The sequence below is a fragment of the Lissotriton vulgaris genome, chromosome 7, assembly GCF_964263255.1.
Source record: "Lissotriton vulgaris chromosome 7, aLisVul1.2, whole genome shotgun sequence".
Lineage (NCBI taxonomy): Eukaryota > Metazoa > Chordata > Amphibia > Caudata > Salamandridae > Lissotriton > Lissotriton vulgaris.
The window spans coordinates 1,723,712,544-1,723,735,405 of NC_141695.1; positions in this window are offsets into that span (position 1 = coordinate 1,723,712,544).

The following is a 22,862-nucleotide window of genomic DNA, read 5'->3' on the forward strand; positions in this document are numbered from 1 at the left end:
CACGTTTAAGATCCCCCGCTTTCTGATCAGTTGTTGGAGGTGGACAAGGGATAGCATTCGATTTTCTAAGTGAATGGGCATTGAGTGTGTTTGTCATCGCTTTCTCAAAAGACTCGGATTCTTGTAATGATTCACTGGTTTCTGCAATTTTTTCCAGGATTTTTTCCATTGCATTCAACTTGTTGCACTTGTTGTTACAAGGATAAAATATTTGATCCTCTTCACCAATTAGTATCAATTTTTTGTGAACTTTGTCTTGCCGTATTTCTACAGCATCTCGAACTTTCTTCTGTCCAACCACAGTTAATGTTAGCTTTTATCTCGGACTAGTTTGGCAAATCACACATTTTTCTTTATTGAAAGAGTCCTCAGATTGTGTAGTTAGCAACACTCTGTCATGAGGTAAATATCCACTGCTACCACTTGCTTTACTCATGTTTACAAATTTTAGTCAATGGAAAACCTGAAACAAAAATAATATTGAAATAAATTACCAATATGACGGCTAAAACACATCATTACAGAGCCACTGTTTTGGAAAATGGCAGAAGGATTGCTCTGAGGAGTTATTTTCTGTCTCTATAAGATTAGTTGACCCCAAAACCTATGTTTTCAAACCAAAATGAAGTATATAAGTCTCATGGTTCCTGAAGTATTACATCATCAATGCAACAGGTGGCGTAACAGCCAGAGCTGCTGATTTTGGATCCGGGGAACCAGGATTGAGTCTTGGCATCAGCTCAACATCCTGTGATTCTGGGCAAATCACTTAATCTCCCTGTGCCTACCAAAAATGAATGTGTCCTTGTATAATGTAACTGGTGCTCATGTAAAGCCTCCTATTACCTTCGGGTCGAGTATGCGCTATATAAAACTGCAACAACAACAAAACACATCAGTCATTTTTAAAAATGTTGTACAGAAAATGTTGGCCTTGATTAGCAATGTCTATCCAAGCTAAATTACTTCTCTAATGATGCAAGAACATACATCAAAAATGAAAATCTCTGGACAATCATTTTTTTATGGAGCTATATGAAGAGGGCATGACTACTAGGAAGAGGGCCTCTCTTTTTTCAATCAGAGCTGAAGGTTTCGCTTAAAGGAGCCAGCAGCGGGTGGCCTTAGGATACAATACCATACATTAAATAGCTCCAGTGTATGGTCGACTGTGGCAAAACCATCTGTGGGGCCTCCCCTCCGCCCCTTAACACTGGAGAAGCCTAGAGCCAGTGAGCATCTTTGCTGCTATATGGAGATGTGGCAGAGAAAGCATCTGCACAAGCTCAGGAGCAGGTGGCAGTTTCTTTCCGTTCCATGTCTACATATCAGAGACTATTGCGTGAGAACAGCTCAGAGCAGGCAGCCACAGTGCAAGCCCTTCTATGGCACAGCCCAAGCAGCTGCAAAGTAAATTCTGAACTTGAACGGCTGCAGCACAACTCGTGCAACGCTGGAGCTGCACAGAGAAGCATGCCCAGTCACCATCTTGGGGAGGGCACCCAGGTCAAGCAACTTTCTACTAATTTGTCCTACAGGAAAACCAAAGGACAACAGAAAAAGGCCCACGGTTAATATCCAGAGCGGCCATTATAAGGAGAAGGAGTGAGTCACTTTGAGTAGGCATTTATTCCTGTAAACCTACTGACTCTAAAATGAGGGTGAAGTCAGGCATTTACAAGGCTGATCTCATTAGGGTGAATGTAGAAACAAAAGGTTTTTGAAGGGTGATATACTTCTGAAATGAGGATGAGCCCAATGAAATCTAAGAAGGCATTTTATTTGTCAGGCGGATGAAAGTGAGTAAAATGAGGATGAGCTGACAGTTAGGAGTATTAACTTACCAGCCGAATTAGAACAAACTTATCACAAACATTGTTTTTTGTATCTTCCTGTCTTCCATGTAGAGTGAAATGAGGTATATTTGATGAATAATGTAGGGCACTGAGCAGTGCTTTACGGCGTCTGCTGTCCCTCACACTGTATGTTCTGTGGCATATGAATACACCCACTCAAAGATGGCCACACCTGACAACAGACATTCGTTCCATCATCAACCCTTGACTGTAAAAGTACCACGGGCGATTCAGCGTCTGTTCTGGTTCTTACAGCTCATTGTGGGCTGCAAAGAGATGCGGTTGACGTCCCTCTGTGACCAAGCATCCCATGCCCTCTACTTAACAGGAAGGTCATAGAAGGCAATGCAACAAGGCCCCGGCGGAAACTGGTCATCGGTGTCTGATTGCAAGACTGATGAGTGTGCAATTAGGGCCCTTTTGACATCAGTGAATGTCTTCTCAGATCTGTTAGCCCCACTACAAGCCTTACTCAAGACCCGGAACACTGGGAGAGGCTTGGCCTCTGAAGCAAGAACGATGAGGCTGCAGCTCTCGCTAATCCTCTGTTAGTGAGATCTTACCTACTTATCCCTGAAACACACACGTTTGAAAGAAATAAAGAGATCACAAACTGCGTCATATCTTAAACGTTGTAATCTCAAAAGATCTGTTTTGTTTAGGACTGGTTATCCAGAGCTCTGGATGCTTAGCAGAGCTAATGTCCTCAACCCCAACATACTTAGAGAAAGGCAATGGATTATTCCCCTGCAATCACTGGTTGTCAGAAGAGTTATTTACAATGTGAAATAGTGCACCCTACAGGCATCCCGTGGCGGAAGTGTCCGCCGTGATGTATGGAGCTTTGCCTCTTTATGCCAGCTGGCCATTACTGTTTCAGATTGTTGTGGAAGAATTCTCTTTTCTTTAAATAGAGCTGAGGAATTAGGGCTAGATGTTGGTATTTGTAAATTACCGATTCGAAAATACCAAAATTTACGGATTCAGTATTTTCGAATCGGTAATTGCTATGTAGATAAAAAATCGGTAAAAATTACCGAATCGTTAAGATTCGGTAATTACCTATCAGTATTTACCGATTCGGTAATTGACATTCATTCCTATGGGCCTGGAATCTGTAAATTGGCCCTCTACAAAAGGAATGCGTTACTTACCTGTAACTGCAGTTATCCAGTATTGGTATCTTTCATAGATTCACATGCCTGAATCATTCTCCGTCGTTGGGATGGGCCGGTACATAAATAAAGTAATGTCACATAGACATATATACATAGTAATGGACCAGAGGCCTCTCATTAGTAACATATCCATGTCCTTTTGTGAAAAGGACCAAACTTTGGCCAAGAGCCAATCAGCTTTCACTACCCTCTAGAACCTTCCTGGAAGGAGCTCTAGTCCCTCAGATTTTCGTAAGCACAGTTCTAAGTAGCATATTACTGAGAGAACTAAGGTGAGCCCTTCCAGGGGAGGCGGGTGGGTTGCATGTGAATCTATGAAAGATACCAATACTGGATAACTGCAGTTACAGGTGGGGCGTGGCTTGGACGCCGATCGGGATGGCGGCGTGAGCTTGCAGCTCCGCGCAGGGTCTCGCTAATTCTCCTGAATTCAGTACCCGGAGCGACCCCTGGCCGGTGCTCCTGGCCTACGAAGAGTTGGGGAGCCACTGGGGAGCGGTGGAATGCAACTTGGGGTTCGCTGGCCCCGTGGAAGACCTTGTAAGACGACGGCCGAGGTGTTGCTGGGAGTGTGAAGAAAATGGCGGTGGTGCGGTCTGATGGCTCCGGACATAGACACTGAGCGGAAAAGGCACCGAATGACGGGATGGCCCGCTGCTGTGAGATCGGCGATGTGGGAGCTGTGGATGCGGTCCTGACAGCGGGGGAGTTTGGAACCCAGCATTGATCGGGTGTTGGGGACGATTGCTCGCCTCTACCCCTTCTCTCTCCCCACCCCTCCCCCCCCCGGACCGGGCAGCGGTGCGGTGGACGGAGCTGGCCCTTCTGATCCTTGGTGTTGCGGGCACAATGGTGGTAATCTATCGCGAACATTACTGAGACGCACGTCCCACTACACAGTGGTTGTTGGGACTTGGCGAGACCCTTTGCCAGTGACGCAGCAACCCAAGATGGCGACTGCTGGGGGAGCGACTACCATGGAACGGGGACAGGAGGACGTGGCTACACTGTTCCAGGTTGGCGAGGCCCCCCCGCCGATGATGGACCAGGAGCAGAGGCTGCATCGACGCTTAGATGCCATACTGGACGCCATCACCTCGACCAAGGAGGCATTGCAGCAGGATATTGCGCAGGTCGCCACGGGGCTGGGGCTCCTGCGAGCGGATCATGCAAAGTTGGCGGATAAGGTTAAGGACCATGAACAGCTCTTATTGGACCTGAAACCAGCGGTGGTGACCGCGGAACGTAAGATAACGGACATCCTGACCCGGCTGGATTTGCTGGAACGACGAGCGGAGGATGCCGAAAGCCGCAACAGAAGGAACAACGTGCGGGTCGTAGGCCTGCCGGAACGAATTGAGGGGGAGGATGCGGTGGCCTACATGGAGGAATGGTTCCGGACGGTGGTGGCACCGGAGGGACTTACTCCTTTCTTTACTTTGGAACGGGCCCACAGGGTGCCGGCTCGCCCACCAGCGCTTGGCCGCCCTCCCCGACCGATGGTGGTGAGGCTCCTTCATTATAAGGACCGGGACCTCCTAATCCAGAGAGCTCGGGCCTCGGGCCCCTATGAGGTGGAAAACAGCAGGGTCACGATCTTTCCGGACTACACTCAGGCGGTCCAGAAGAACAGGGCATCGTTTCTGGCAGTGAAAAAAGAACTGAGGGAGGAGGGCATCCAGTACTCCTTGCTCTTCCCGGCCAAGCTGCGGATCATCCTGGATGAGGCCACACACTTTTTTTCAACCCCGGATGACGTATGGCAGTGGCTGGAATCGTACCGAGCTGGCATGGATAGGACTCACAAAAGTAGGCGAGATCGGCCTAAACCACCTCAGGTCCGGCAGTCACAGAGGATCCGCTCCCGCAACAGGCGTCAGCGGGAGAAGCGGGAGGCCCAAATGGCTGCCGACAAGAGAGAGGCGCTTGCAGCGACGGCTGCCATTACGGGATCGCAGCCGGAGAGTGAACTGGCAGAGACGGACTCTGGCGACGAAGGCGGCAGAACCGGAGAGGAACTTTCGGAGGTGGAGAGCTTGAAGGGGCCGGTGGTCACCCCCCAGACATCTGACGGGATTTTTCATGGCTGATTCTTCATTGGGACTCGGACACGGTTTTTGGTAGGGTGGTATCCTGTTGGAGCTGGGTGGGTCGCCGGGTAGGGTGCCGCATTGGCATGATGGGATAGAGAGCGCGGGGCGCGAGCTCCGCTTGCCGGGGTCGGCGGTAACTCACCCCTCCAGGGCCCTTAAGGCCTGCTGTGGTGGCGACCACAGGTTAGTCGAATGTGTGTTTGGGTTAAGGTTTGGATCGGGGCTGACACTGGGTTTGTGGGCTCTGTCCTGGGGAGTGGGGTTCGGGGTGTTTTCCTTTTTAAAGTTTGTTTTGGGGGAGGCAACTGCAGTGGTGTGGGTATTGACTGGCTGCACTTGAATCGGACCGCTTTCTGCTGGTATGGGGACGTTACCTAACTTGAAATGCCTGACGTGGAATGTCCGAGGGCTGCGAACTATGGTCAAGCGCCACAAAGTACATGCATATCTGGTGAGGAGGGGGGTTCAGGTTGCCATGTTGCAGGAGACTCATTTAACAAAAAAAGAATGTACCGCACTGCAGAAGAGATGGCGGGGTCAGGTATTTGGCACCACTTACTCAGCGTTTGCTAGAGGGGTATTGATATGGGTGAGAGCGGGGATACCGTTTCAGGTACTGAATCAATTGGTGGATCCTGAGGGCAGGTACGTGGCGGTGGAGGGGAGGTTATATGGTCGGGATGTGGTTCTCTGTTGTGTGTATGCCCCAAATGTTGATCAGGCCCGCTTTTTCGAAGGTTTATCTGGGTCCTTGGCCTCCTTCCTGGTGGGCCCGGTGATACTTGGGGGGGACTTTAATTCGGTCACGGATGTGGCCCTAGACAGATCTCACCCTCCCCTTGTTGACTCCCCGGTACGTAAGCTGGCCAGGCATAGGAAGGATTGGTAAGATAAGTGGGGGCTACTGGATGTATGGCGGGAACAACACAGGGATACTAGGGATTACTCCTTTTCCTCAGCACTCCATGCTCTACATGTACGAATTGACTCGGTGCTGTGTGGCGGGTCCCTGGCCCCATTGATCACTCACACGGAGTACTTGGCCAGAACCATCTCGGACCACAATCCTTTGCTGGTGCATGTCCAATGGCAGCGTGAGCGTTCTGCGATTCCAACATGGCGGCTCCGGCCCGACACGCTGGAGGACTCAGTGTTCAGTGAGGCGATCCAACAGGGCATTGATCAGTATTTCAGTGAGAATGAGGGCACAGCTACGTGTAGGTCTACTGAATGGGACGCGATGAAAGTGGTGGTGAGAGGTGTGTGCCTGGGTAGGTTCTCGAATGCTCGAATGTCAGTGCTGAATGCACTTGCCAGTGCGGAGGAGAAACTGAGGGAACTGGAGCGGCGCAGGCCGACCCAGCCAGACTTGCAGGCCCGGTTGCTGGAGGCAAAGGAGGTGGTAGCCACCGAAACGGAACGGTTACGGTGCTACGACTACACACAATACGCCATTAGAGCGCATGCTGAAAGGGATAAGGTGGGTACGCTCCTGGCCAGACTTGCTAATCCTGAACTTAGAGGCTGCCCGGTCCTTAGCATCGACAACGCACTTGGGGAAACGGTGTATTCTCAATCGGCGGTACTGGAGTGCTTTCGGGCTTATTATGCGGAGCTGTACGAGAGTCAGTTGGGGGTGGAGGCCCGCGAAATCGCGGCGTATCTGGAGTCGAGGCAGCTTCCGGTCCTTGACGATGACGATGCGAAAACTTTAGGTGGGCCGATCACGCTGGCTGAGATCAGGACGGCCATTAAGCACATGGCGCGGAATAAAACGCCCGGAGTGGATGGATTACCGATAGAGTTCTACCAGAAGTTCGTGGATAGTTTGGCGCCCAGACTGCTGGTGGTATATACGGAGGCTTACAGGTCGGGGGGTCTGCCCGGATCAATGAGGGAAGCGCTGATAGTGCCGTTGTTGAAACCCGGCAGGGAACCGACGGATGTGAGGTCTTATAGACCACTGTCCATGCTGACGGTGGACTACAAGATATTGAGCCGGATTTTGGCCACCAGGTTGGCCCCACATATGACTGGCCTAGTACACAGGGATCAGGCGGGGTTTATCCCCACGAGGAGCACGGCGTTAAATATTCGTCGCCTGGTTGGGATACTGGATGGTGCTATGGATGAGGACGGTACCCAGGCGGTGTTGTCGGTAGACATTGAGAAGGCATTCGATAGTTTAGAGTGGATCTATCTGGATGAAGTGCTAGTGCGATTTCGTATTGGAGAAGGGTTCCGCAGGTGGACGAAGGTGCTGTATTCCTCGGCGACGGCGCGAGTGCGCCTGGGCAGTTTGGTGTCTGCGGCTTATCCGGTCGGTAGGGGAACGCGACAGGGGTGCTCCCTTTCCCCCCTTCTGTTCGCACTGGCGATGGAACCCTTGGCGGTGCAAGCCAGGTCGGGAGATGAATATGCAGGGATTGCAAGTGGTGGGCAGCTGCACCATATCTCGCTATACGCGGATGATCTGCTGCTGTATATGGAGGACACGGAACGGGCTTTGGATGGAGCGATGGAAATGCTGTCAGAGTTTGGCCGGTTGTCGGGCCTCAGGGTTAACTGGGCGAAGACCTGTGTCTTTCCGCTTCGAACGGATGTACCCTGCCCTGCACGTGATTTAGGAGTGGTCTGGGAGCCATCTTGTTTTACTTATTTGGGAGTCCGCATCTACCACGAGGCCGCGGACCAATTAGAGGGCAATATTGGACGGTGCGTACGGGCGCTGAGAGGCTGTATGGCCTTTTGGGCGTCCCTTCCACTGACGGTGTTGGGTAGGATTGCTCTCTTGAAGATGGTAGCGCTTCCACGGCTCCTGTATTATTTCCGGACGCTGCCCATTTGGATTCCTCAGAGGATCTTTAAGGACTTGAGGACGATGGTTATTGATTTCCTGTGGGGGCATGGTCGCCGTAGAGTGGCACTGAACACGCTGCTACGCCCTAAGATCGAGGGGGGGATGGCCGTCCCCGACTTTGAGCTATACTACTTGGCGGCGCAGCTTCAGGTTCTAACGCAGCATGTGGCCAGGGTGTTCAGGGGGCCGGAATGCGACAGAGAATGGGGGATACAGCGTCATGTACTGACCTATATCGTTATGCAGCAGAAACTGGAGTTGCGAGGCCTCACTATGGCGGAGCGGACGCTAAGGCTATGCTGGCAGAGGAGTCTGAGAAGGGCAAAGGCGACTCGGCCGTATGCGCCGGAGATACCGATCGGCATGTTGACAGCTCTGCCGCATGGGGGCGATTGGTCCCCATTGTCGGAATGGGAGGAATCGGGACTGCAAGTAGTAGGGGACTTATATGTAGATGGGACCTTGGTGCCCTTCAGGGTGCTACAGGAACAGTTTGGGCTGCCAGAGGGGGGCTTCCTCTTGCACGCGGCGGTGGTGGCGGCCATTCAGAAACATTGGAGGGGAGGGCTCATTGAGCCGGACACGACCATGGCGTGCCAGTACGTAGTGATGGCCGCTGGCACCTTTAAAGCGGTGACCTGCCTCCATAACAGGATGCTGAACGAGGGACTGGAACCGCTCCTAGGGCTCAAGGCGAGATGGGAGGCGAGTGTAGGTAGGCCCATTCCGGACACGGTGTGGAGCCATATACTTCAGCGCACATGGAAGGGCACGAGGAACGCGCGCTTCCAGCAGGTGCACTTCTTTGTATTACATAGGGCCTACTTGACTCCGGAGAAGATCAGACGGTACTTCCAGGGGCAGGACGCACGGTGCCCAAGGTGCTTGGCGCCGGAGGTGGATATGGACCACCTGTTCTGGGGATGTTCGACCTTGGGGGCTTACTGGGCGGAGGTAGGGGAACTTCTCAATGCAGTGACCGACAGGGAGGTGGAGTTTGATATGGCGGCGTGCCTGTTGCTTTGGTTCCCACACACCAAACACACTAAGGTGACCAGCAAGTTTATTGACCTGGGGCTGATACTGGCGCAGAGGGAGATTACCTGGCACTGGAAGTCCAGGGGAGGACCGTCTGTGAGGAGGTGGAAGAATGACCTGCTGAGGTGGTCCGAGTGCGAGAGTGTGCTTCGGATGAGGCAGGCTGTCAAGCTCGATAATGAGAAGGCATTGGACTCAGCGCGTGCATGGGAATTGATAGTGCAGGACTTGCGTGATTCGTTGGTAGAGGATGAGGAATGAATGGACAGGACTTGAGGACACCGCGAGGCGCGGGAGTACAGAGAGGTCATTGGATCTGTAGCGGAACCCATACCAGAGTCAGGAACAGGGCACACACCATTAGCGGTTGCTGGAGGGGTGGGGTTGGGGTTGTTCTGGTGTTGTTTTGGGGTGGGCACGGAGCCAGGAGGTAATTAGCTACGGCGGCGATTCTGGGCTGGGTCTGATGACTGGATCTGTGGAGCGTAGGCGGAGCGTAGGGGGAAAATGGGCAGCGGCAGGGGCATACGGGATGACAAGATAGGGCCTCGTAGGACACGGGAAAGGGACTGCCCGCGGCGCTGTAGCACTGGAATGTACGCATAGGATGGCTGATGTTGGGGATAGGTTGTGGTTGGGGGGGGGGTAAAATGCGGATACGTAAAAAGTTTTCGACCATTGTCCCTCGGGGACGCTCACCATGATGTCTTGCTACTAATTGGAATACTGTGCCGCCCGGCCTCCGGGATGCGGGCTGAATGGCTGTGTACGATATACGCTCTTATGTTTGATGCGGGGGGACACCATGAGTGGACTGGTTGAGCAATTGTACGCTATGGTTTCTAATTCTGCAATAAAAACAAATTTAAAAAAAAAAAAAAAAAACTGCAGTTACAGGTAAGTAACACATTCCTTATCCAGTATTAGGGGTATCTTTCATAGATTCACATGCCTGAATCAGAGTAGCGAGTAATAACAAGCACATTTCGAATGGTACAACATCAAATCTCACTAGATAATAACATATCAATTGTGAAAGGCAAAAGGTACCAAAATGCAATATTAAGAGAGAAATGTGCAAGTAGACAGTAGGAAGGTGGGATGAAAGAGAAGGCTCACCTCTAGTGAAATAGATGACGGAGCACAACTTGTCCCACTGCTGCATCTTTCATAAGTTCAGTATCCAAGCAGTAGTGCCTGATGGACGTATGCGGCGTCTTCCATGTCGCCGCTCTGCAGATGTCAGTAATGGGCACTCCAGCAAAGAGCGCCATGGAGGTTGAGACTGCTCTAGTGGAATGAGCACGAATCTTGGAATGCAGTGGATGTCCTGATTGTTGATGACAGAAAGCAATAGTCGCAGAGATCCAACGTGAAATGCTCTGCTTAGTCAAGGGAAGACCTTTCCTAGGTCTGCTAAAAGCAATGAAGAGTTGCTTAGATTTTCGAAATGTCTGTGTTCTGTGAATGTAGAATTTAAGACAGCGTTTGAGATCAGAGAGTGGAGAGACCTCTCTGCTGCAGAATGTGGATTCGGGAAGAAAAGCGCAGGACTATAGGCTCATTAAGGTGAAAGTCAGATGGAACCTTTGGAATAAATTTAGGATTAGTCCTTAGAATCACTCTGTCGTGTTTGAATTGGAGGAAAGGGTCTTGAATTGAGAAGGCTTGGAGTTCGCTTACTCATCTCGCCGAGGTAAGCGCCAGTAGAAGTGCCGTTTTCCAGGAAAGATATTTGATATCAGCTTTGTGTATCGGCTCAAAGGGATGTTTCATTAATTGAGCAAGCACAATGTACAGCTGCCATGCAGGCGGTAAAGTCTTCACCGGAGGGAACGTTCTGAACAAGCCTTTAAGAAACTGTTTTATGAGTCTACTGGACCAGAGGGAAGCACCAGTCGAAAAACGCCTGAAACGAGATATGGCAGCCAGGTGAACTTTTATTGAAGCATGAGCAAGACTTGAGTTTGCCAAATGTAGAAGATAGGGCAAAATATGTGCAGGCGACGAAGTAAAAGGATGTACTTTCTTTCATTTGCACCATATGCAGAATCTTTTCCATTTCAGGGAATAGGTTTTGTTGGTACTGGCAGCCCGAGCTCGGGCTAGAACAGCGCTGCAATCTGGTGGGATGTCTAAGTTCTGGAATTCTCTGAACTCAGGAGCCAAGCCGATAATTTGAGAGATGCTGGATCCGGATGCTGGACTTGTCCTTGGTTCATTGTGAGGAGATTGGGGAACGGCTTCAATGGGATCGGCGGTTCCAGCGATAGGAGATGAAGCTCCGTAAACCAGTGCTGGCGCGGCCAAGCTGGCGCTATCAAGATAAGGGTACAATGTTCCGCCTTCAACTTCCGGAGAACCCTGGGAATCAGAGGAATTGGGGGAAATGCGTACGCAAAGACGTTGAACCATGCGATCGAAAATGCATTCCCTAGAGACCCCTTCTGGGGACGCCAGCTTGCGTAATGTTGGCATTTGACGTTGTGTCTGGTTGCAAAAAGTTCCAGGTGAGGCGTGCCCCATTGGGAAAAGATCGGACTGAGAAGCTGCCGATTCAACTCCCACTCGTGGCACACAGAACGCTGTTTGCTCAGTGAGTCTGCGAGGACATTGTCCATTCCAGGGACATATTCTGCACGAAGGGAAATGTTGTGAAGAAGCAACCAATTCCAGATGTTCTGAGATTCGTTAGATAACGTCAGAGAACGGGTCCCCCCTTGTTTGTTTATATAGTGCATTGTTGTGGTATTGTCTGTCTTCACAAGCACTGGGGAATTTTTGATCAGAGGAAGGAATGCTCGAAGCGCCAGGTAAACTGCTCGTAACTCGAGCAAGTTTATGTGCAGTTATCGCTCGTAAGGGGACCACTGTCCGTTGATTCTAAGTTCTTGGAGGAACGCACCCCAACCTTCCAGGGACGCATCTGTTGTTATGATATGCGAAGAAACTGGAAGCAGGAAAGGCAAACCTCGCAAAAGGTTCTGCGGGTGAATCCACCACTGTAGAGCTTTCACCATGGGAGGAGTTACCCAGATGACATCGTCGAACAATCCTGTACACTGGATCCATTGAGTGGACAGTGCTTCCTGAAGAGGGCGCATGTGAAGACGGCAATGTGTAACTAACAGGATGCAAGAAGACATCATCCCAAGCAGGGACTTGTAAAGGTGTACCGTGAGGGATCTTCTGGTTTGTATGCGGGCCGCTAAAGATGTCAGCTTGGATTGACGCTCCTGCGATGGAAATGCTTTCTTCTGTGCCGTATCGAGGACAGCACCTAGAAAAGTGAGACGCTGGGAAGGTTGAAGGACGGATTTGTCTCGATTGAGAGTGAGGCCCAAGTCGTTGAAAAGTTGAAGACAGGCGTTGGAGGATTTGGTCACCACTGCAAAAGGAGGCGCCTTGACAAGCCAGTCGTCCAAGTATGGGAAGACTTGGTGATGTTGCTGCCGGAGGTACGCAGCTACTGGAGACAGGCATTTTGTAAAAATGCATGACGCTGATTTCAGGCCGAAGGGCAACACCCGAAACTGGTAGTGTCTGCCCGCCACAGCGAATCTGAGATATTGCTTGTGATTCCTGTGGATAGGCACATGAAAATAAGCGTCTTGAAGGTCTAGAGACACCATGAAGTTGTTCGCATTGAGGAGTTGTAGCACCTCCTGAATGGACACCATACGGAATGACTGTTTTTTGAGATACTTGTTTAGGTTTCTTAAGTCCAATATAGGTCTCCATTTTTTCTCCTTCTTTCGGATCAAGAAAAATCGGGAATAGAACCCCTTGCCTGGCTGAGCACGAGGGACTCTTTCTATAGCGCCTTTCTGGAGCATTAGTGAGTTCCAAAAGCAGTAGATGTAAATCTTTGTGGAGCATTGGACAAGGAGGAGTTTGAAGCGGAGTTTCTATGAACTCCAGAGAGTGTCCGAATTGAACTAGTTGGAGGACCCATTGATCCGTAGTAATCTTTTTCCAATTTTGCAGACGAAATTCTTCCTCCAATCTTGCATGGCAGAGAAGAAGTGGAGACCTGTGGCAGAGATAGGTCATTGTCTTCTGGCTGTGTCCTTCTTTCCTCCTCTACCACGAAAGGAAGATTTCGTGTAAGACGACTGCTGCTGCTGTTGTCTCTGTTGATATTGAGGCTTATACTGCTGATTTGAGTTGTAAGAGGACCGGTAACCTTGAAAATCTCCTCTTGCAGAAGATTGTCCTCTCCCTCTTGAGCTCCGAAAAGGAGGACTCTTAAACTGGAGGGTACCCAGTGCCCTCGCCGTATCGGTATCTTTTTTAATACCTTGTAGCGCCTCATCAATGTGTGCTCCAAACAGAAGTTGGCCGTCGTAAGGCATGTCAAGCACTTTAGTTTGTTCTTCCGGACGGAAAGTAGTAGCTTTCAGCCAACCTTGGCGTCTCAGCACCGCAGCGCCAGCCAGTTGGCGAAACCCGGTCGATACGATATCCATTGCATAATCGATTATCTCTGAGGCTGAGCGTTCCCCCTCCAAGAGAATCTTCTTAGCCTCCTATTTTTCTTCCTCTGGTAAGGATCCCAAATATGGGGCAATATCAGCCCACATTTGACGGTTGTAACGCCCTAACAGTGCCAGAGAGTTTGAGGCGTGCACTGTTAACGCGGACATAGAAGAAAACCGCTTTCCAATATTGTCCGGTTTTCGTCCTCCCTTATCCGGATGTGCAGTTAGAGTAGCAGAAGGATTTTTTGATTTACGCTGCGCTGCTTGAGAAATGACTGAGTCCGGTTTGCGATGGCCAGTAGGCTAGCTGGAGCCATGTCTGGAGCCCAATATTTCTTGTCCAGCCTAGGCAGCACTGGGGGCAAGGAAGAAGAGTTTTAGATGATCTGATCCCAAATGTAGTCGATGATAGGCATTGGCTGACAGCCTTTTTGAAGGGTTCCTTAAAATCATAAAGGAAACAGTCTTGTTGTTGAGTTGTAATAGGAATTTTGAAACGCAAAGCAGCCCTTTCCAGGATATTATGGAACCCCCCCAATGTCCTCCGGGGGCGAATCGGCTTGCTTAGGCACAGGAGATGCCGGACATGGAATGACATAATCGTCCCATTTGTCATGGGAGTCCTGAAGTTCTCCTTCTTCATGTTGTTGCTCCTCCTCTTTATCATCTGAGGATGGTGGAGGTTGTGAGGGAGCAGGGTCCGGCTGAAGTACTAGAGGCGGAGGCCGAGGTCTAGGTGGAGGAGAAACCACTGGAGGTGGTGGAGGCGTAGGCGTAGATGGGAACCTCTGCTTATAATTCGCAATCAAAAACTGAAGATCAGTGACTATAGATGCAGGCAGACACACCATAGGTTGAAGGGGAGGAGGCTGGAAATCCTCCTGGTAATCTATTGCTTCTTCCTGTTCTTGTTCCCCATAGTCCGAGCTCTCGTAGTACTTTACTTTCAGTTCGGATGGGCTAGTAGCTGTCTGGAACATAGAGCCATCATCTGAGTCATCGTCGTCCAGGAGAAGCGCAGGTCGTAAAGCCTGGACTCTGCTCGGAGAAGTTAAAACCGGTGTCAGTGTGCGTTTGGTAATTTTTCTATGAACATACGCACTTTTTAAGGTAGATTCCGTTGTCGTCGTCGAACCCGTCGACAGGGTGGTTGTCGACGGGGTGGTCGTCGACGGCGGGACGTCTACGACTGATCCAGATGGCATCGTCGACGATGACGGTTGCAGCGTTGACGGTGATTTCTTCGTCGACGACGATGGCTTCGTCGACGACTTCGTCGACGGAGATGGCGTCGACGTCGGTGGAGCTTTCGTCGATGTCAATGATGTTTTCGTCGACAACGATGGTGCTTTCGTCGTCGATGATGATGACTTCGTCGACGTGGAAGTGCTCGTCGATGGCGGCTGAACAAGCGTCGATGACAACTTCTTCATTTTAATGATAGATGAAATGGACCTACCCGTCGACGACGAGGATGTTGTAGACGTCGACGTGGACATTGAAGAAGACGCCACAGAAGTGGAGATGGTAGCTCTCAACGCCATCAAAGGCAAAGCTGACGAAGTTGTGAAGGGTTTCTTGAAGGTGGAAGCAGAGCTCTGAGGAGAAACCTTCACAGGCAAGACCTTAGAATGAACCTCTGAAGACTTTTGCATCTTCTTTTGAGGTGGCTCCGAAGATGGTCCTGGGGATGTCACTCTAGGTCTTTTAGGAGATGAATGTGGACTCCTGAAGGAACCTTCACTCTCACCAGAAGAGACTGTCTGATCTTTATCTTTCAGTCTCTGTAGCCATATCAAAAGGCGGCCCTCTCTGTCCTTGAGGGTCTTTGTTGAAAAAGTCTGGCAGACCTTACAATCTTTAGAAGAGTGGTCTGGGTAGAGACAATAGAGACAATCCTTATGCTAGTCGTCTACATGTAGCCACTTCTTGCCACATGAAGCACAGGGTCTAAAAGGACCTTTTTTAGGAGTGTCAGCCATAGTAAACTGAAAACCCCACACAAATGAAGAAGTTCTGAGAGAAAAATACTGGAAATCCAGAGAAGTAAGGAAAACTGAGCAGAGCTCAGTGGAGACTCCCTTAGCACGACGTGTGGTAGAAAATCTGAGGGACTAGAGCTCCTTCCAGGAAGGTTCTAGAGGGTGGTGATAGCTGATTGACTGTTGGCCAAAGTTTGGTCCTTTTCACAAAAGGACATGGATATGTTACTAATGAGAGGCCTCTGGCCCATTACTATGTATATATGTCTATGTTACATTACTTTATTTATGTACCGGGGACTCCCATCCCCACAACGGGGAATGATTCAGGCATGTGAATCTATGAAAGACCCCCCTAATACTGGATAACAAAAGCCTATTACCGGTCTGTAACGGTTGAAATTAGTTAATTTCGGCCGTTACCGACCTGTAATAGCCGTCCTACATCTGGCCCTATGGTATTTAAATCCTTAGGCTACATTCCTTTGATTACCCTTCACATTGTACAAGCACTTTAAGCACTGGGTAATGTACATAACATAGAACACTCTGGCAGCAGATGGGACCACGAGACAATACATCTAAAGCTGCACTAGACAGATACAGTGCAATCACATTACCAACTGTGGCGCTTCCACTGTTGCCCTTATATCGAAGCGTTGTACACTGAACATATTTGATGCTATATGTACCGGCAGGAGTGCAAACTACTGTCTTCTGTGAAAGCAAGATGGCAGAAGCAGGGCCATCTGAGCACGGGCAGCCAAGGTGCATGCCCTCCCTTGATGCAGCAGCAAGCCCAGTAGGAGGCTCCCCAGGGATGGGGACTCCTTCATGACCAGATCCTTGTACCATACAAAGGGGAAGGTGGTGAGCAGGGAGTGTCTTAGGATTCTGATGGGCAAGAGAACGGAGCCATGCAGAGGTTGAGTAGCAGGTGATGATGACCTCAGGCACATGTTCTTGCTTCGTTCTTTGGGCTTGGGGCGCAGAGAGTTGCGGTTGGATGAGTAGAGGCGAGCTCAGGGCTACACTGCAAGTCCTGCAAGTAGCAACAATAGGCCTGGTGCCTCTGCCCGTATGCCGAGCCACCTCCCTGTAGAGGGTAGCTTTATCATGTCTAGCTTTATCTACCACTGGAAGGCAGTTTAACAACCTCCTAAACTCCCCACGTCTTATCTGAGCAGTCTCCCAACAGACTGTTAGTGTACTGTGTGCTGCAGTCCCACTGGTACTTGTTAGATACAATTTGTACAACCAACCATGGTGACAGGAGACTGCTCTCTCCTCCTGCTGCTCATCCTCTCATCCGTTCATGCTCCCAGTCAGTCACATATCTGGCCATCTATCAATCAATCAGACGTTTGTTAAGCGTAACTACTCACCCGTAAGGGTCTCAAGGAGCTGGCGATGGGTGCAGGTTCCAGTCCATCAAGGAGGGGCTCCGTCAAAGAGCCAAGTTTTGAGGTTTCTCGCGAAGATGGAAAGCGATGTTGTCTGCCTGAGGTGGAGAGGAAGGGCGTTCCAGGCTTGGCTGCGAGGAAGGAGAAGGAGCGGCCTCCCGATCTGGTTCTTCTGGTGCGATGGACCATGGCGTAGGAGAGCTGGGCTGATCGTAGGGTCCTTTGGCGCGCGTGGAATTTGAGTCGGCTGTTCAGGTATGCTGATCAGGTGTTGTGGAGGGCCTTGTGTGCGTGGGTGAGCATCTTGAAGGTGACTCTTGCCTCTATGGGGAGCCAGTGGAGTGTGCGCAGGTGCTGGGAAATGTGGCAGTGTCTTGGCAGGCTGAGGACCAGTCTTGCTGCAGCGTTCTGGATGTTCTGTTCAATACAGCAGAAATTAAATATATATTTTCATCTGATGCACCACTAAACCACACAAACAAACTCTCCAATCAATAGAGAAGCACTTTCAGCCATAGACACATTGCCTGTTCCAATGCTTGTTTTTGGGTTACCTCATCCAATGAGCCACTTCAGAACAGTAATACAAATAAATAAGTATCACTAAGCACTGAGATTAAAGCTACCCTTGTACCCCATGGCATACTTTCTATATGTTTCACAAATGACCACTAAGAGTTTCAGAAAGACCAGGAGAACCAATACTAGGAAGATAAGTTGGAGAAGGATGTCGTGGGTGTTTGATGTTGGTAGGTCAGTGATATAAAAATTAATAAAAGAGTGGTTCCCACATGCTCCAGGAGCACTGCAGTCATTACCTGGTCTTTTCTGTAACACATCATGCAAACGGGTTAGGCCAGCCACCCACAGCAACCAACTTGGATGAACCACTCATATGACATGGGATTGCCCTACCAATGACGTGGTGACTCTGGCTCCTCTACCATGAAGAACACCAAATGATCAGGAGGATGAAGTGGAGGACCGGAAGGAGCAGGAGGTTGAAATAAGAGAATTGAGGAGAATAAGGAAGATTAAGAGGGCCTCAGCAGGACCATCAAGAGAATCAAAAGGGCAAGAAGCTCAGAGGAATATAGACTAGCAGGAGAGTCACAATGTAGACGAGGCTCAGTAGGACAATGGCCCAAAGAGTACCAGGGTCATAAGGAAAGGAACAACAGCCACCACAAAGTCATGGACCAGCCATAACAAGACACCCAGGGTATGTGAAGAGAAGTATAGGAGGCGGAGAGCCGCCAGAAAGTCAACTTAGTAGGGACATGCACCATGATGAGGATCAGGATCTTGATTAGAAGAAAATGATAAAAAAACACGTTACTTACCTGTACACTGTGGTTTTCTGGTATTGCAATCTTTTATAGATTCACATGCTTGAATCTTCCCCGTCGTCATGGAAGGAGTCCCACTGTACTTCAATAAGCAGTAACTATTGCAATACATTAGAAAGTATTGAAAAAGATAGTACATTTTTAAACCAATCCACATCATTAGAATAGACACACACTTCAACCAAGCAGAGCCAACATACCTCAGATTTCGAGCACAAGTGTGACTAAGAATAGTCGCATGAGGCATAATGTGGCAAGCCTAAAAAGGGGGGTGGAGAGGGGGGCCGGAAGCATGTGAATCTATGAAAGATTGCAATACTGGAGAACTACAGTGTTCAGGTTAGTACTGAATCTTTCATAGATTCACATTGTTGAATCAGAATAGCCAACAGTAATAATGTCCAAGTTAATGTGATTCGGCGAAGACAATAACGGAACACACATTTTTAAGGAAAAAGAAGTTATGTAAACACATTTTTATAATATAGCATCAATTTTGAAAAAAATATAAATACAATCACAAACTCTCTGAACTAGTATCATATCTATAGAGAAAAAACATAAGACAGAAGCTGTACCTTAAAGAAACAGATGTCACAGGACAGCCTGTCCTACCGCTGCATCATTCTTCCATGTCAAGTCCATGCAGTAGTGCTTTGTGAATGTATGCACATTCAACCATATTGCTGCTGTGCCGATATTAGGAAGTGATACACCAGCAAACAGGGCTGTAGAAGATGCCACCTTTCTTGTGGAGTGCACTGTAACTTTAGTGGAAAGCGGTCTTCCAGCTTTTTAGGGGCAAAAACGATAGCTGACGATATCCATCGAGCAATACAGCTACTCATGAGAGTATATCGTATTCTAGGGGGCGCAAAAGAGATAAAAAGCTTCCGTCTTTCTGAAATTATTTGTTCTATGAATGTAGAATTTTAAGCAATGGTTTACATCCATAGATTGCAGAGCCCTTTCAGCAGGAGATGAAGGGTTTTAAAAGTATGTTGCCAAGATTATAGGTTCATTTATGTGAAATGAAGTTGGAACTTTAGGTATAAAGCGTGGGTTTGTTCTTAACACCACCTTGTAGAAATGGTTCTGAAACTGTGTAAGCCTGGTTTTCACAGAATCTCCTGGCAGATGTGAGGGCCAACAAGAGCAGTGTTTTCCATGAGATAAATTTAATTTCTGCTATATTGATTGGCTCAAAGGGTGGCTTTGTGAGATGAGCGAGAATTGTATTTAACTGCTAAGCCACTGCAGGATGTTTTATAGGTGGAAAAGCCCTGAAAAGGTCTGCCATTAACTCTTTTACTATTCTTGTAGACCAAAGAGAACGTTCCCCTGACTTCATACGAAACCTGGAAATCGCTGCCAGGTGCACCTTGATGGACAAGTGCACCAATCCGGACTTTGCCAAAAGAAGGAGATATGGTAACAACTGTTCTGGTGGAGAATGGAAAGGATGCATGCCCTCCTTAATACACCAGAATCTCTTCCATTTTGCTGCATGAGCCTTATTTATGGAAAAAGCTGTTGAATGTTGCAGGATTGATTTACATTCTACTTTAAAATCTAAAGCTCCAAACTCATAGTCGTGGGATTCCATGCCGATAAACTCAGAGACTTTATTTGCCGGTGCAGTATCTGACCGTTGTTCATGTAGAGTAGATTGTTCAACGTCCGAAAGCAAATATGTGGAGAGATTGACAGTATTAGGAGCTCTGAATACCAAAACTGTCTCTGCCATGCTGGGAGCACGAGAATGAGATGGCATGGCTCTTTCTTCATTTTGCATACTACTCTTGGGATGACACAAATCAGTGGAAAAGCATAAGCAAACATTCCTGTCCACTGGGTGTGGAGAGTGTTCCCACAAGATTTTTTCTGAGGAAATCTGCTGGCAAACCTTATGCACCTTTTGTTGGTCAGAGTCGGAAAAAGGTTCCAACTTTGGAGTGCCCCACACCTTGAATACTTGTTCCAGCTGCACCTGATTCAGTTCCCATTTGTGGCATTGGCTGCCTGTTCTGCTGAGAGAATCTGCCCATTTGTTGTCTATGCCCGGGACATGCTGTACTTACAGAGTTATTTTATGCTTTAGCAACCACCTCCAGAACTCTTGTGCCTGAACCAATAGCATGTGAGATCTAGTACCCCCCTAGGACATAGTTGTGGTGTTGCCCATTCTTATCAGAACAGGAGAGCCTCGAATTCTGGGTAGGAAAACTTGCAGCCCTATACACACTGCCTTTACTCTAGATTTATATGCCTTCGACACTTCTTGGACAGACCATTTTCCATCAATCTCCAAGTCTTGGAAATGTGCTCCCCAACTGTCCAGAGAGGCATCCATTGACATAATGTAGCTGGGACGTATCGCCTCGAAGGATAGGCCTGAAGATATATTGAGCTCTTTTCCCCACCATGAAAGAGCCTTCTTCATTGCCTGTGTGATGAGAATGACATAGTCGAAAGAGCTGTGAACCTGAATCCACTGGACATCCAGCTCTTCCCGATGCGGCTTCATATGTAAGCAACAATTTGGAATCAATGGATGCATGAGGATTGCCTGCCCAGCATAGACTTGTACATTCTTACTGAAGCAGACTTTTTTGCTGGAAGTTAAGCCGCCATTTGTAGTATCTTGTGCCTTCATTCTAGCGTGGGATATGCCTTCGCTACCTTGGTGTCCACAACTGCTCAAAGGAATATCCGCATTTGACTTGGGATTAGAAATTACTTTTCTACATTGAGCTGCAGCTCCAGATATTTGAACAGCTATTGAAAAGCCAAAGTAGATTCTTATGCAAACTTTTATGAGCCAGACATCCATGTAGGGAAAGACCTGGTGGGCCTGCCTTCTCAGAAAAGCTGCTACCATCGCCATGCACTTTGTGAATACCCTTGAGGCTGAAAAAAGGCTGAAAGAGATAATTTATTGTTAATTGATAATGCACCCTGACACCTCGAACCTCAGGAAGCAACCATGTTTGACGTGAACTGGAATGTAAAAATATTTGTCTAGGAGATCGCAAGATATTATAAAGTCCCTTTTGTTTATCAACAAGAGAATCTCTTGCAACTATAGCATTCTCAAAGGCTGTTTCTTGATATATGTGTTAAGTCGTGTGTGATCCATGACTTGTCTCCATTCTCTGCATTTTTTCTTTATGAGGAAGAAATTTGAGTAAAAACCTTTTCCACGATGCTGGAAAGGAACTTCTTCTATTGCCCCCTTAAACAGAAGAGTCGAAACCTCTTGTTTTAAGAAAGTAAGATGTTGATGTGCCCTCTTGGAAGGTGGATGACAAGGAGGCTTTTGGACAAAGTCCAGGGTGTGACCTCAATGAATAATGTCCAACGCCGATTTGTCCTTTGTGATGGTGTTCCATTGATGGAAAAATGCGGACAGATGATGGATCCCCTGAGGATGGTTATGATATGAGGTGGCTGGCGGGTGAGAAACATCACTGACGTCTGGAGGTGTCTTGAGACTTTCCAAATGTTGAAGGCCGGCGTTGAGTCGATTGATGGGTGTATGGCATGTTGGAAGCTCGAAACAGTTGTTGCTGCAGACCGACATACTGTGGTCTATAATCCAGTTGAGAATAGGGCTAGTATCGGTATGAATTGAAAGAAGGCCTTTGCTGGAACTGACCTCTTCCCCTTGCTCCACAAAGGACTTGTAACGTCGTTGTTAGAGCTGTCATAGGGAACGTGGTGTCTCCGTATCCACTTTAATCCATTGCAAAGCATCATCCATGTGCTTTCCAAACAGATTCTCCCCATGAAAGGGCATATTCAGAATTTTTAATTGAATCTCAGGGCGGGAAGATGTAGCCTTCAACCAGCCCTGTCTATGGAGGACAGCGGCACCTCCTATCTGTCTGAAAGCAATGGAAGACAAGTCCATAGCTGTATCTCGTACCTCAGAAGATGCTCGGCACCTTCCTGCAAAACGTCTTTCACCTCCATTTTCTTTTCCTCAGGGAGATAATTCAGAAGAGGTGCTAGATCTGATCACATATGGCAGTCGTGATGTCCTAGAATAGCTAAGGAGTTGGAGACCTTAATGGATGTAGCGCCGTTGCAGCAAAGCTCTTTCCAATATTATCAAACCTTTTTCCTTTCCTATCAGAGAGAGCTGAGCAAGGGACTGACGGATTCCTGGAGCGCCATTGCACTGCCTGCATAATCACTGAATCCGGTCGAGGATGTCCAATTAAACATGCAGAAGCAGAATCAAGGGCCTTAAACTTTTTCTCCATTCTCTGCAACATAACGGTGACCAAAGCTGGGTTTCTCATCAGCTTTAACCTCTCCTCCCAAATATAACTACCTATGGGAATGGATCGTACAGATTTTCTAGTAGAGTCCTTAAAATTGTAAAGGAAACATTCTGTTTGAGTTTTAAGAAGCAGTAGGTCAAATCTTTTGGATGCTCCTTCTAACTCGTGGAATCCTCCAATATCCCCTCAAGGAGAACTTGCTGGAGATGGGGATAGTGATGGTGAAGAAGGAGCAATATTATCATCCTATTCTTGGCCAATCATGCCTGTATCTTGAATCTTCCTCTGGCTGATCATTGGGATCACTTTCAATGTAATCATCCCTGATGGTAA